This window comes from Mesoplodon densirostris, chromosome 1, assembly GCF_025265405.1.
Source record: "Mesoplodon densirostris isolate mMesDen1 chromosome 1, mMesDen1 primary haplotype, whole genome shotgun sequence".
NCBI classification, from domain to species: Eukaryota; Metazoa; Chordata; class Mammalia; order Artiodactyla; family Ziphiidae; genus Mesoplodon; species Mesoplodon densirostris.
Window position 1 is genome coordinate 181,486,147 of NC_082661.1, and position 13,893 is coordinate 181,500,039.

Sequence of the window (13,893 nt, forward strand, 5' to 3'; positions counted from 1 at the left end):
GCTAGTATTTTGTTGAGAATTTTTGCATCTATGTTCATCAGTGATATTGGCCTGTAGTTTTCTTTGTGACATCTTTGTCTGGTTTTGGTATCAGAGTGATGGTTGCCTCATAGAATGAGTTTGGGAGTGTTCCTCCCTCTGCTATATTTTGGAAGAGTTTGAGAAGGATAGGTGTTAGCTCTTCTCTAAATGTTTGATAGAATTCACCTGTGAAGCTATCTGGTCCTGGGCTTTTGTTTGTTGGAAGATTTTTAATCACAGTTTCAATTTCAGTGCTTGTGATTCATCTGTTTAAATTTTGTATTTCTTCCTAGTTCAGTCTCGGAAGGTTGTGCATTTCTAAGAATTTTTCCCTTTCTTCCAGGTTGTCCATTTTATTGGCATAGCGTTGCTTGTAGTAATGTCTCTGGATCCTTTGTATTTCTGTAGTGTCAGTTGCAATTTCTCCTTTTTCATTTCTAATTCTATTGATTTGAATCTTCTCCCCTTTTTTTCTTGATAAGTCTGGTTAATGGTATATCATTTTTTCTTATTTTCTCAGAGAACCAGCTTTTAGTTTTATTGATCATTGCTATCGTTTCATTCATTTCTTTTTCATTCATTGCTGATCTCATCTTTATGATTTCTTCCCTTCAGCTAACTTTGGGGCTTTTTTGTTCTTCTTCCTGTAATTGCTTTAGGTGTAAGATTAGGTTGCTTATTTGAGATTTTCCTTGTTTCTTAAGGTAGAATTTTATTGGTATAAACCGCCCTCTTAGAACTGCTTTTGCTGCATCCCATAGGTTTTGGGTCGTAGTGTTTTCATTTTCATTTGTTTCTAGGTATTTTTTGATTTCCTCTTTGATTTCTTCAATGATCTCTTTGTTATTAAGTAGTGTTTTGTTTAGCCTCTATGTGTTTGTATTTCTTACAGATTTTTTCATGTAATTGATAGCTAGTCTCATAGCATTGTGGTCAGAAAAGATACTTGATATGATTTCAATTTTCTTAAATTTAGCAAGGCTGTATTTCTGTCCCAAGATATGATCTATCCTGGAGAATGTTCCATGAGTACTTGAGAATAATGTGTATTCTGTTTTTTTTAGGATGGAATGTCCTATAAATATCAATTAAGTCCATCTTGTTTAATGTGTCATTTAAAGCTTGTGTTTCTTTATTTATATTAATTTTGGATGATCTGTCTATTGGTGAAAGTGGGGTGTTAATATCCCCTATTATGAGTGTGTTACTGTCGATTTCCCCTTTTATGGCTGTTAGTATTTGCCTGATGTATTGAGGTGCTCCTATGTTGCATGCATAAATATTTACAATTTTTATATCTTCCTCTTGGATTGATCCCTTTATCATTATGTAGCGTCCTTCTTTGTCTCTTGTAATAGCCTTCGTTTTAATGTCTATTTTGTGTAATATGAGAACTGCTACTGCAGCTTTCTTTTGATTTCCATTTGCATGGAATATCTTTTTCCATCCCCTCACTTTCAGTCTGTATGTGTCCCTAGGTCTGAAGTGGGTCTCTTGTAGACATCATATATACGGGTCTTGTGTTTGTATCCATTCAGGCAATCTATGTCTTTTGGTTGGAACATTTAATCCATTTACGTTTAAGGTAATTATCGATATGTATGTTCCTATTACAATTTCTTAATTGTTTTGGGTTTATTATTGTAGGTCTTTTCCTTCTGTTTTTGTTTCCTGCCTAAAGAAGTTCCTTTAGCATTTGTTTTAAAGCTTGTTTGGTGGTCCTGAATTCTCTTAGCTTTTGCTTGTCTCTAAAGGTTTTAATTTCTCTGTCAAGTCTGAATGAGGTCCTTGCTGGGTAAAGTAATCTTGGTTGTAGGTTTTTCTCCTTCATCACTTGAAATATGTCCTGCCACTCCCTTCTGGCTTGCAGAATTCGTGCTGAAAAATCAGCTGTTAACCATATGGGGGTTCCCTTGTATGTTATTTGTTGTTTTTCCCTTGCTGCTTTTAATATTTGTTCTTTGTATTTAATTTTTGATAGTTTGATTAATATATGTCTTGGCATGTTTCTCTTTCGATTTATCCTTTATTGGACTCTCTTTGCTTCCTGGACTTGATTAACTATTTCCTTTCCCATATTAAGAATGTTTTCAACTATAATCTCTTCAAATATTTTCTCAGTCCCTTTCTTTGTCTATTCTTCTTCTGGTACCCCTATAATTTGAATGTTGCTGCGTTTAATGTTGTCCCAGAGGGCTCTGAGACTGTCCTCTGTTCTTTTCATTCTTTTTTCTTGATTCTGCTCTGCATTAGTTATTTCCACTCTTTTACCTTCCAAGTCACTTATCCGTTCTTCTGCCTCAGTTATTCTGCTATTGATCCCTTCTAGGTAATTTTTAATTTCAGTTATTGTGTTGTTTATCACTGTTTGTTTGCTCTTTAGTTCTTCTAGTTCCTTGTTAAACATTTCTTTTATTTTCTCCATTCTATTTCCAAGATTTTGGGTCATCTTTACTATCATTATTCTGAATTCTTTTTCAAGTAGACTGCCTATTTCCTCTTCATTTGTTAGGTCTCATGGGCTTTTACCTTGCTCTTGCATCTGCTTTGTGTTTCTCTGTCTTCTCATTTTGCTCAACTTACTGTGTTTGGGGTCTGCTTTTCACCGGCTTTAGGTTCATAGATTCCGTTGCTTTTGCTGTCTGTCCCCAGTGGCTTATTTTGGCTCCGTGGGTTGTGTAGGCTTCCTGGTGGAGGGGACTAGTGCCTGTGTTCTGGTGGATGAGGCTGGATCTTGTCTTTCTGTTGGACAGGTCCATGTCTGGTGGTGTGTTTTGGAGTGTCTGTGGCCCTATTATGATTTTAGGTGCCTCTCTGCTAATAGATCAGGTTATGTTCCTGTCTTGCTAGTTGTTTGGCATAGGGTTTCCAGCACTGTAGCTTGCTGGTCGTTGAGTGGAGCTGGATCTTGGCATTGAGATGGAGATCTCTGGGAGATTTTCGCCATTTGATATTATGTGGAGCTGGCAGGTCGCTTGTGGACCAGTGTCCTGAACTTGGCTCTCCCACCTCAGTGGCACAGCCCTGATGCCTGGCTGGATCACCAAGAGACTTTCATCCACATGGCTCAGAATAAAAGGGAGAAAAGAAAGAAAGAAAGAAAGAAGAAGATAAAATAAAATAATATACAGTAAAATAAAATAACATAAATTTATTAAGAAAAATAATTATTAAGAAAAAGTTTTTAAGTAGTAAAAAAAAAACCGGACAGACACCACCCTAGGACAAATGGTAAAAGCAAAGCTATACACACAAAATCACACAAAGAAGCATACACATACACACTCACAAAAAGAGAAAAAAAGGAAAAATGTATATATATCATTGCTCCCATAGTGCACCTCCTCAATTTGGGATGATTCGTTGTCTATTCAGGTATTTCACAGGTGCAGAGTACATAAAGGTGATTGTGGAGATTTAATCCTCTGCTCCTGAGGCTGCATGGAGAGATTTACCTTCCTTTTCTTTGTTCGCTGAGCTCCTGGGGTTCAGCTTTGGATTTGGACCCGCCTCTGCATTTAGGTCACCTGAGGGCGTCTGTTTTACGCTCATACAGGACGGGGTTAAATGGACAGCTGATTTGGGCGTTCTGGCTCACTCAGGCTGGGGGGAGGGAGTGGTACGGATGCGGGGAGAGCCTGCAGTTGCAGAGGCCAGCATGACGTTGCACCAGCCTGTGGTGCGCCTTGTGTTCTCCTGGGGATGTTGTCCCTGGATCACGGGACCCTGGCAGTGGCAGACTGCACAGGCTCCCGGGAGGGATGGTGTGGATAGTGACCTGTGCTTGCACACAGGCTTCTTGGTGGCTGCAGCAGCAACCTTAGCGTCTCATGCCCGTCTCTGGGGTCTGCGCTGAAAGCTGCAGCTCTCGTCCGTCTCTCTAGCTCCTTTAAGTGGCGCTCTTAATCCCCTCTCCTCATGCACCAGGAAGCAAAGAGGCAAGAAAAAGTCTGTTGTCTCTTTGGCAGCTCCAGGCTTTTTCCTGGACTCCCTTCTGGCTAGCTGTGGCACACTAGCCCCCTGCAGGCTGTGTTCATGCCGCCAACCCCAGTCCTCTCCCTGTGCTCCAACCGAAGCCCGAGCCTCAGCTCCCAGCCCCGCCTGCCCCAGCGGGTGTGCAGACAAGCCTCTCGTGCTGGTGAGTGCTGGTCGGCACTGATACTCTGTGCGGGAATCTCTCTGCTTTGCCCTCCGCACCCCTGTGGCTGCGCTCTCCTCCGTGGCTCCGAAGCTTCCCCCTTCTGCCACCCACAGTCTCTGTCCGCGAAGGGGCTTCCTAGTGTGTGGATACCTTTCCTCCTTCACAGCTCCCTCCTACTGGTGCAGGTCCCATCCCTATCCTTTTGTCTGTGTTTATTCTTTTTTCTTTTGCCCTACCCAGGTACGTGGGGGAGTTTCTTGCCTTTTGGGAGGTCTGAGGTCTTATGCCAGCATTCAGTAGGTGTTCTGTAGGAGCTGTTCCACATGTAGATGTATTTCTGATGTACTTGTGGGGAGGAGGGTCATCTCCGCATCTTACTCTTTCACCATTTTGAAGCTCCTCTTTGTCTTCAATTTCTTTCATCAATATATGACAGTTTTCAGAGTACAAGTTTTTCACCTTCTTGGTTAAACTTATCCCTAGGTATTTCATTATTTTCAAAGCAATTTTAAATGGGATTGTTAGTTTAATTTCTCTTTCTGATAGCTCATTATTACTGTATAGAAATACAGCTGATTTCTATATATAAATTTGGTTTCCTGCAATTTTACTGAATATATTTATTAGATCTATTTTTTTTGGTGGAGTCTTTATGGTTTTCTACATATAGTATCATGTCATTTGCAAATAGTGGCAGTTTTACTTCTTCCTTTTCAATTTGGATGCCTTAAATTTTTTTTCCTTGTCTGATTGCTGTGGCTAGGACTTCCAATACTATGTTGAATATAAGTGGTGAGAGTGGGCATCTTTGTCTTGTTCCTGATCTTGGAGGAAAAGCTTTCAGCTCTTCACTTTTGATTATGATGTTAGCTGTGGCTTTTTCATATATGGCCTCTATTATGTTGAGATATATTTCTTCTATACTCACTTTGTTGAGAGTTTTTATCATAATTGGGTGTTGATTTTTTTAAATGCTTTTTCTACATCTATTAATATGATCACACGGTTTTTATTCTTCATTCTGATAATATTGTGTATCACATTGATTGATTTGTGGTTGGTGGAATATCCTTGCATCCCTGGAATAAATCCCACTTGATCATGGTGTATGATCCTTTTAATCTATTGTTTTATTTGATTGTTAATATTTGTTGAGGAGTTTTGCATCTATTATCACCAGAGATATTTACCTGTAATTTTCTTTTTTTGTGGTGTCTTTCTCCAGTTTTAGTATCAGGATAATGATGACCTCATAAAATGAGTTTGGAAATATCCTTTCTATTCATTTTTTTTCGAGTAATTTGAAAACTGTAGGAATTAAATCTTCTTTAAAGGTTTGGTAGAACTCACCAGTGAATCTTTCTGGTCCTGGACTTTTGTTTTTTGGGAATTTTTTTGTCTTCTTTTTTTTTATTAGTCTCTGCTTTAAAACAAAGTGAATCAGTCATACATATATATCTGTTCCCACATCCCCTCCCTCCTGCGTCTCCCTCCCTCCCACCCTCTCCATCCCACCCCTCCAGGCGGCCACAATGCACCGAGCCAATCGCCCCGCACCAGGCGGCCACCCCCCACCATCCATCCACCCCACGCCCAGCAGTGTATACACGTCCAAGCCTCTCCCCCGCCCCGTCTCAGCGCCCCCAACCCATATCCCCAAGCCCACCCCCAGTAGGTCTGTGTCTCTATCCTTGTTTTACCCCTAAGTTCTTCATGACATTTTTTTTCTTAAATTCCATATATATGTGTTAGCATACGGTATTTGTCTTTCTCTTTCTGACTTATTTCACTCTGTAGGACAGACTCTGGGTCTATCCACCTCATTACAAATAGCTCAGTTTCGTTGCTTTTTATGGCTGAGTAATATTCCATTGTATATATGTGCCACATCTTCTTTATCCATTCATCCGATGATGGACACTTGGGTTGTTTCCATCTCTGGGCTATTGTGAATAGAGCTGCAATGAACATTTTGGTACATGTCTCTTTTTGAATTATGCTTTTCTCAGGGTATATGCCTAGTAGTGGGATTGCTGGGTCATATGGTAGTTCTATTTGTAGTTTTTTAAGGAACCTTCATACTATTCTCCATAGTGGCTGTACCAATTCACATTCCCACCAGCAGTGCAAGAGGGTTCCCTTTTCTCCAAACCCTCTCCAGCATTTATTGTTTCTAGATTTCTTGATGCTGGCCATTCTGACTGGTGTGAGGTGATATCTCATTGTAGTTTTGATTTGCATTTCTCTAATGATTAATGATGTTGAGCATTCTTTCATGTGTTTGTTGGCAGTCTGTATATCTTCTTTGGAGAAATGCCTATTTAAGTCTTCTGCCCATTTTAGGATTGGGTTGTTTGTTTTTTTGCTATTGAGCTGCATGAGCTGTTTATAAATTTTGGAGATTAATCCTTTGTCAGTTGCTTCATTTGCAAATATTTTCTCCATTCTGAGGGTTGTCTTTTGGTCTTGTTTATGGTTTCCTTTGCTTTGCAAAAGCGTTGGAGTTTCATTAGGTCCCATTTGTTTATCTTTGTTTTTATTTCCATTTCTCTAGGAGGTGGGTCCAAAAGGATCTTTCTGTGATTTATGTCATGGAGTGTTCTGCCTATGTTTCCCTCTAAGAGTTTTATAGTTTCTTGCCTTACATTTAGGTCTTTAATCCATTTTGAGCTTATTTTTGTGTATGGTGTTAGGGAATGATCTAATCTCATACTTTTACATGTCCCTGTCCAGTTTTCCCAGCACCACTTATTGAAGAGGCTGTCCTTTCTCCACTGTACATTCCTGCCTCCTTTATCAAAGATAAGTTGACCATATGTGCGTGGGTTTATCTCTGGGCTTTCTATCCTGTTCCATTGATCTATCTTTCTGTTTTTGTGCCAGTACCACACTGTCTTGAATACTGTAGCTTTGTAGTATAGTCTGAAGTCAGGGAGCCTGATTCCTCCAGCTCCTTTTTTCGTTCTCAAGATTGCTTTGGCTAATCGGGGTCTTTTGTTTTTCAAAACAAATTTTGAAATTTTTTGTTCTAGTTCTGTGAAAAATGCCAGTGGTAGTTTGATAGGGATTGCATTGATTCTGTAGATTGCTTTGGGTAGTAGAGTACTTTTCACAATATTGATTCTTCCAATCCAGGAGCATGGTATATCTCTCCATCTATTTGTATCATCTTTAATTTCTTTCATCAGTGTCTTATAATTTTCTGCATACAGGTCTTTTATCTCCTTAGGTAGGTTTATTCCTAGATATTTTATTCTTTTTGTTGCAATGGTAAATGAGAGTGTTTTCTTGATTTCACTTTCAGATTTTTCATCATTAGTGTATAGGAATGCCAGAGATTTCTGTGCATTAATTTTGTATCCTGCTACTTTACCAAATTCATTGATTAGCTCTACTAGTTTTCTGGTAGCATCTTTAGGATTCTCTGTATATAGTATCATGTCATCTGCAAACAGTGACAGCTTTACTTCTTCTTTTCCAATTTGGATTCCTTTTATTTCCTTTTCTTCTATGATTGCTGTGGCTAAAACTTCCAAAAGTTAATTTTAGTTTAGTTTTCTGTTGAGGAAAGTTCCCTCTATGCCTACTTTCTGCAGGGTTTTTATCATAAATGGGTATTGAATTTTGTCGAAAGCTTTCTCTGCATCTATTGAGATGATCATATGTTTTTTTCTTCTTCAGCTTGTTAATATGGTGTATTACATTGATTGACTTGCGTATATTGAAGAATCCTTGCATTCCTGGAATAAACCCCACTTGATCATGGTGTATGATCCTTTTAATGTGCTGTTGGATTCTGTTTGCTAGTATTTTGTTGAGGATTTTTGCATCTATGTTCATCAGTGATATTGTCCTGTAGTTTTCTTTCTTTGTGACATCCTTGCCTGGTTTTTGTATCAAGGTGATGGTGGCCTCGTAGAATGAGTTTGGGAGTGCTCCTCCCTCTGCTATATTTTGGAAGAGTTTGAGAAGGATAGGTGTTAGCTCTTCTCTAAATGTTTGATAGAATTCGCCTGTGAAGCCATCTGGTCCTGGGCTTTTGTTTGATGGAAGATTTTTAATCACAGTTTCAATTTCAGTGCTTGTGATTGGTCTATTCATATTTTCTAGTTCTTCCTGATTCAGTCTTTGCAGGTTGTGCATTTCTAAGAATTTGTCCATTTCTTCCAGGTTGTCCATTTTATTGGCATAGAGTTGCTTGTAGTAATCTCTCATGGTCTTTTGTATTTCTGCAGTGTCATTTGTTACTTCTCCTTTTTCATTTCTAATTCTATTGATTTGAGTCTTCTCCCTTTTTTTCTTGATGAATCTGGCTAATGGTTTATCAATTTTGTTTATCTTCTCAAAGAACCAGCTTTTAGTTTTATTGATCTTTGCTATCATTTCCTTCATTTCTTTTTCATTTATTTCTGATCTGATCTTTATGATTTCTTTCCTTCTGTTAACTTTGGGGTTTTTTTGTTCTTCTTTCTCTATTGCTTTAGGTGCAGGGTCAGGTTGTTTGCTCGAGATGTTTCCTGTTTCTTAAGGTGGGATTGTATTGCTATAAACTTCCCCCTTAGCACTTCTTTTGCTGCATCCCATAGGTTTTGGGTCGTCCTGTCTCCATTGTCATTTGTTTCTAGGTATTTTTTAATTTCCTCTTTGATTTCTTCAGTGATCACTTCGTTATTGAGTAGTGTATTGTTTAGCCTCCATGTGTTTGTATTTTTTACAGATCTTTTCCTGTAATTGATGTCTAGTCTCATAGCATTGTGGTTGGAAAAGATACTTGATACAATTTCAATTTTCTTAAATTTACCAAGGCTTGATTTGCGACCCAAGAGATGATCTATCCTGGAGAATGTTCCATGAGCACTTGAGAAAAATGTGTATTCTGTTGTTTTTGGATGGAATGTCCTATAAATATCAATTAAGTCCATCTTTTTAATGTATCATTTAAAGCTTGTGTTTCCTTATTTATTTTCATTTTGGATGATCTGTCCATTGGTGAAAGTGGGGTGTTAAAGTCCCCTACTATGAGTGTGTTACTGTCGATTTCCCCTTTTATGGCTGTTAGTATTTGCCTGATGTATTGGGGTGCTCCTATGTTGGGTGCATAAATATTTACAATTTCTATATCTTCTTCTTGGATCGATCCCTTGATCATTATGTAGTGTCCTTCTTTGTCTCTTCTAGTAGTGTTTATTTTAAAGTCTATTGTGTCTGATATAAGAATTTTTACTCCAGCTTTCTTTTGATTTCCATTTGCATGGAATATCTTTTTCCATCCCCTTACTTTCAGTCTGTATGTGTCTCTAGGTCTGAAGTGGGTCTCTTGTAGACAGCATATACATGGGTCTTGTTTTTGTATCCATTCAGCCAATCTCTGTCTTTTGGTGGGAGCATTTAGTCCATTTACATTTAAGGTAATTATTGATATGTATGTTCCTATTCTCATTTCCTTAATTGTTTTGCTTTCGTTTTTGTAGGTCTTTTCCTTCTGTTGTGTTTCTTGCCTAGAGAAGTTCCTTTAGCATTTGTTGTAAAGCTGGTTTGGTGGTGCTGAACTCTCTCAGCTTTTGCTTGTCTGTAAAGGTTTTAATTTCTCCATCAAATCTGAATGAGATCCTTGCTGGGTAGAGTAATCTTGGTTGCAGGTTTTTCTCCTTTATCCCTTTAAGTATGTCCTGCCACTCCCTTCTGGCTTGTAGAGTTTCTGCTGAGAGATCAGCTGTTATCCTGATGGGGATTCCCTTGTTTGTTATTTGTTGTTTTTCCCTTGCTGCTTTTAATATGATTTCTTTGTGTTTAATTTTTGACAGTTTGATTAATATGTGTCTTGGCGTATTTCTCCTTGGATTTATTCTGTATGGGACTCTCTGTGCCTCCTGGACTTGATTAACTATTTCCTTTCCTATATCAGGGAAGTTTTGAACTCTAATCTCTTCAAATATTTTCTCAGTCCCCTTCTTTTTCTCTTCTTCTTCTGGAACCCCTATAATTCGAATGTTAGTGCATTTAATGTTGTCCCAGAGGTCTCTGAGACTGTCCTCTGTTCTTTTCATTCTTTTTTCTTTATTTTGCTCTGCATCAGTTATTTCCACTATTTTATCTTCCACCTCACTTATCCATTCTTCTGCCTCAGTTATTCTGCTATTGATCCCATCTAGAGTATTTTTCATTTCATTTATTGTGTTTTTGTTCGATGCTTGATTCACCTTTAGTTCTTCTAGGTCCTTGTTAACTGTTTCTTGCATTTTGTCTATTCTATTTCCAAGATTTTGGATCATGGAAATAGAATCTTGGATCATCTTTACTATCATTATTCTGAATTCTTTTTCAGGTAGACTGCCTATTACCTCTTCATTTGTTAGGTCTGCTAGGTTCTTATCTTGCTCCTTCACCTGCTGTGTTTTTTTTTGTCTTCTCATTTTGCTTATCATCCTGTGTTTGGCATCTCCTTTTTGCATGCTGCAGGTTCGTAGCTCCCGTTGTTTTTGGTGTCTGTCCCCAGTGGCTAAGGTTGTTTCAGTAGGTTGTGTAGGCTTCCTGGTGGGGGGGACTAGTGCCTGTGTTCTGGTCGTTGAGACTCGATCTCATCTTTCTGGTGGACAGGTCCACGTCTGGTGGTGTGTTTTGGGGTGCCTGTGGCCTTTTTATGTTTTTAGGCAGCCTCTCTGCTAATGTGTGGGGTTGTGTTCCTGTCTTGCTAGTTGCTTGGCATAGAGTGACCAGCACTGTAGCTTGCTGGTCGTTGACTGAAGCTGGTTGCTGGTGTTGAGATGGAGATCTCTGAGAGATTTTCGCTGCTTGATATTATGTGGAGCTGGGAGGTCTCTTGTGGACCAGTGTCCTGAAGTTGGCTCTCCCACTTCAGAGGCAGAGCACTGACTCCTGGCTGCAGCACCAAGAGCCTTTCATCTACCCAGCTCAGAATAAAAGGGAGGAAAAGTAGAAAGAAAGAATTAGTAGAAGAAAGAAAGAGAGAGAGAAAGGAAGAAGGAAAGAAAGGAAGGAAGGAACAAAGAAAGAAAGAAAGGAGGGAGGGAGGGAGGAAGGACGGAAAGAAAGAAAGAAAGAAAGAAAGGGGCGGAGGGAGGGAGGGAGGAAGGGAAGGTAGGAAAAAAGAAAGAGAGAAGATAAAGTAAAATATAATAAAGTATAAAAATATCATAGCGTTATTAAAAATAAGAAAGTAATTATTGAAAGAAAAAAAAACCAAAACAAAACAAAAGAAAACAAATGGACGGATAGAACCCTGGGACCTATGGTGGAATCAAAGCTATACAGAGAATATCTCACGCAGAAGCATACACATACACATTCACAAAAAGAGAACGGGGGAAAAAAATCAAAAATCTTGCTCTCAAAGTCCACCTCCTCAATTTGGGATAATTCGTTTTAAAAAGAGGAAATGGGGAAAAGTCTGAAATCTTGCTCTCAAAGTCCACCTCCTTAATTTGGGATAATTCGTTGTAAAAAGAGGAAAAGGGGAAAAAAATCTTAAATCTTGTCCTCAAAGTCCACCTCCTCAATTTGGGATGATTCGCTGTCCATTCATGCACTCCACAAACGCAGGGCACATCAATTGGACCATGGAGCTTTAATCCGCTGCCTCCTTTGTCTTCTCTGCTCTCAAAGCTCCCAGGTCTCAGCCTTGGACCTGGCCCCGCCTCTGCATGTAGGTCGCCGGAGGGCGTCCGTTCTTCGCTCAGACAGGATGGGTTTAAAGGAGCTGCTGATTCGGGGGCTCTGGCTCACTCAGGCCGAGGGGAGGGAGGGGCACACAGTGCAGGGCGGGCCTGTGGCGGCAGAGGCCAGCATGACGTTGCACCAGCCCGAGGTGCTCTGTGCGCTTTCCTGGGGACGCCGTCCTTGGGACCCGGGACCCCAGCAGTGGTGGGCTGCACAGGCTCCCCGGAAGGGGGGCTGGACAGTGACCTGCGCTCACACACAGGCCTTGTGGCGGCGGTGGCAGCAGCCCCAGCGTCCCATGCCCATCTCCAGGGTCTGCGCCTTCAGCCGCGGCTCGCGCCCGTCTCTGGAGCTTCTTTAATCAGCGCTCTTAATGCCCTCTCCTCGCGCACCAGGAAACAAAGGGGAAGAAAATGTCTCTTGCCTCTTCGGCAGCTCCAGACTTTTTCCCTAGACTCCCTCTGGCCTGGTCGCGGCACACTAACCCATTCAGGCTCTCTTCCTGCCGCCAGCCCCAGTCCTCTCCCTGCGCTCCGACTGAAACCCGATACCCGAGCCTCAGCTTCCAGCCCCGCCCACCCCGGCGGCCGAGCAGACAAGCCTCTCGGGCTGGTGTATGCCTGAGGGCACCGATCCTTTGTGCGGGAATCTCTCCGCCTTGCCCGCTGCACCCCTGTTGCTGTGCTCTCCTCGGCTACTCCAAAGCTTTCCCCCTCCGCCACTTGCAGTCTCCACCCGCGAAGGGTCTTCTAGTGTGTGGAAACCTTTCCTCCTTCACGGCTCCCTCCCACTAGTGCAGGTCCCGTCCCTATCCTTTTGTCTCTGTTTATTCTTTTTTCTTTTGCCCTACCCAGGTATGTGGGGAGTTTCTTGCCTTTTGGGGGGTCTGAGGTCTTCTGCCAGCGTTCAGTAGGTGTTCTGTAGGAGTTGCTACACGTGTAGATGAATTTCTGACGTATCTGTGGGGAGGAAGGTGATCTCCGCGTCTTACTCTTCCGCCATCTTCCTCCGGATCCTCGGGAATTTTTAAAAATACCTATTCAGGTTCATTACTATTAATTGGTCTCTTCAGATTTTCTATTTCTTCATGATTTGGTGTTAGCAGATTGTATGTTTCTAGGAATTTATCCATTTATTCTAGGTTGTCCAGTTGGCATATAATTGTTTGTGGCAGTCTCTTATAATCCTTTGTATTTCTGTGTTGTTGATTGTAACTTGTCATTTGTTTCTGATTTTATTTATTTAGGCCATCTCTCTCTCTTTCTGTCTCTCTCTCTCTGTCTCTCTCTGTCTCTGTCTCTCTCTTTTTGATGAGTCTAGCTAAAATTTTTTCAATTTAGTTTATCTTTTCAAAGAACCAGCTCTTTGTATTATTGCTCTTTCCCATTGTCTTCTAAGTCTTTATTTCATTTATCTCTCTTCTGATCTTTATTATTTTTCCTTCTATTAATTTTGGGTTTTGTTGTTCTCTGTATAGTTCCTTTTTTTATAAAGTTAGATGGTTTATTTGAGATTTTTCTTGTTTCCTGAGGTAAGCTTGTATTGCTATAAACTTCTCTCTTAGAAATGCTTTTGCTGCATCCCATAGCTTTTGGAAAGTTGCACTTTTATTATCATTTGTTTCAAGGTACTTTTAAATTTCTTCTTTTATATCTTCATCGACTCATTGTTTAGTAGCTTGTTGTTTAGTCTCCAAATTTGTGGGGTTTTTTCAGCTTTTATTTTATAATTGATTTCTGATTTTATACTGTTGTGGTTAGAAAAGATGCTTGATATGATTTCAGTCTTCTTAAATTTATTGAGACTTTTTTTGTGACCTGACATGTGATTTATCCTGGAGAATGTTCCATGTGCACCTGAAAAGAATGTTTATTCTTCAATTTTTGGATAGACTGTTTGTTTATATCTATTAAGTTCATCTGATCTAATATGTTGTTTAAGGCCAGTGTTTCTGTATTGATTTTCTATCTGGATAATTTATTCAGTGATGTAAATGAGGTATTAAAATCCCCTACTATTATTGTATTACTGTTGATTTCTCCCTTTATATCTGT

General features: G+C 40.0%; 1 protein-coding gene across 1 annotated transcript in view; it reads left to right on the forward strand.

The window, feature by feature from the left end:
- Window positions 1–13,893, forward strand: part of CTNNA3 (catenin alpha 3) — a 1,652,440-nt gene that overhangs the window by 313,533 nt on the left and 1,325,014 nt on the right. The gene's annotated exons all lie outside the window — the stretch shown is intronic.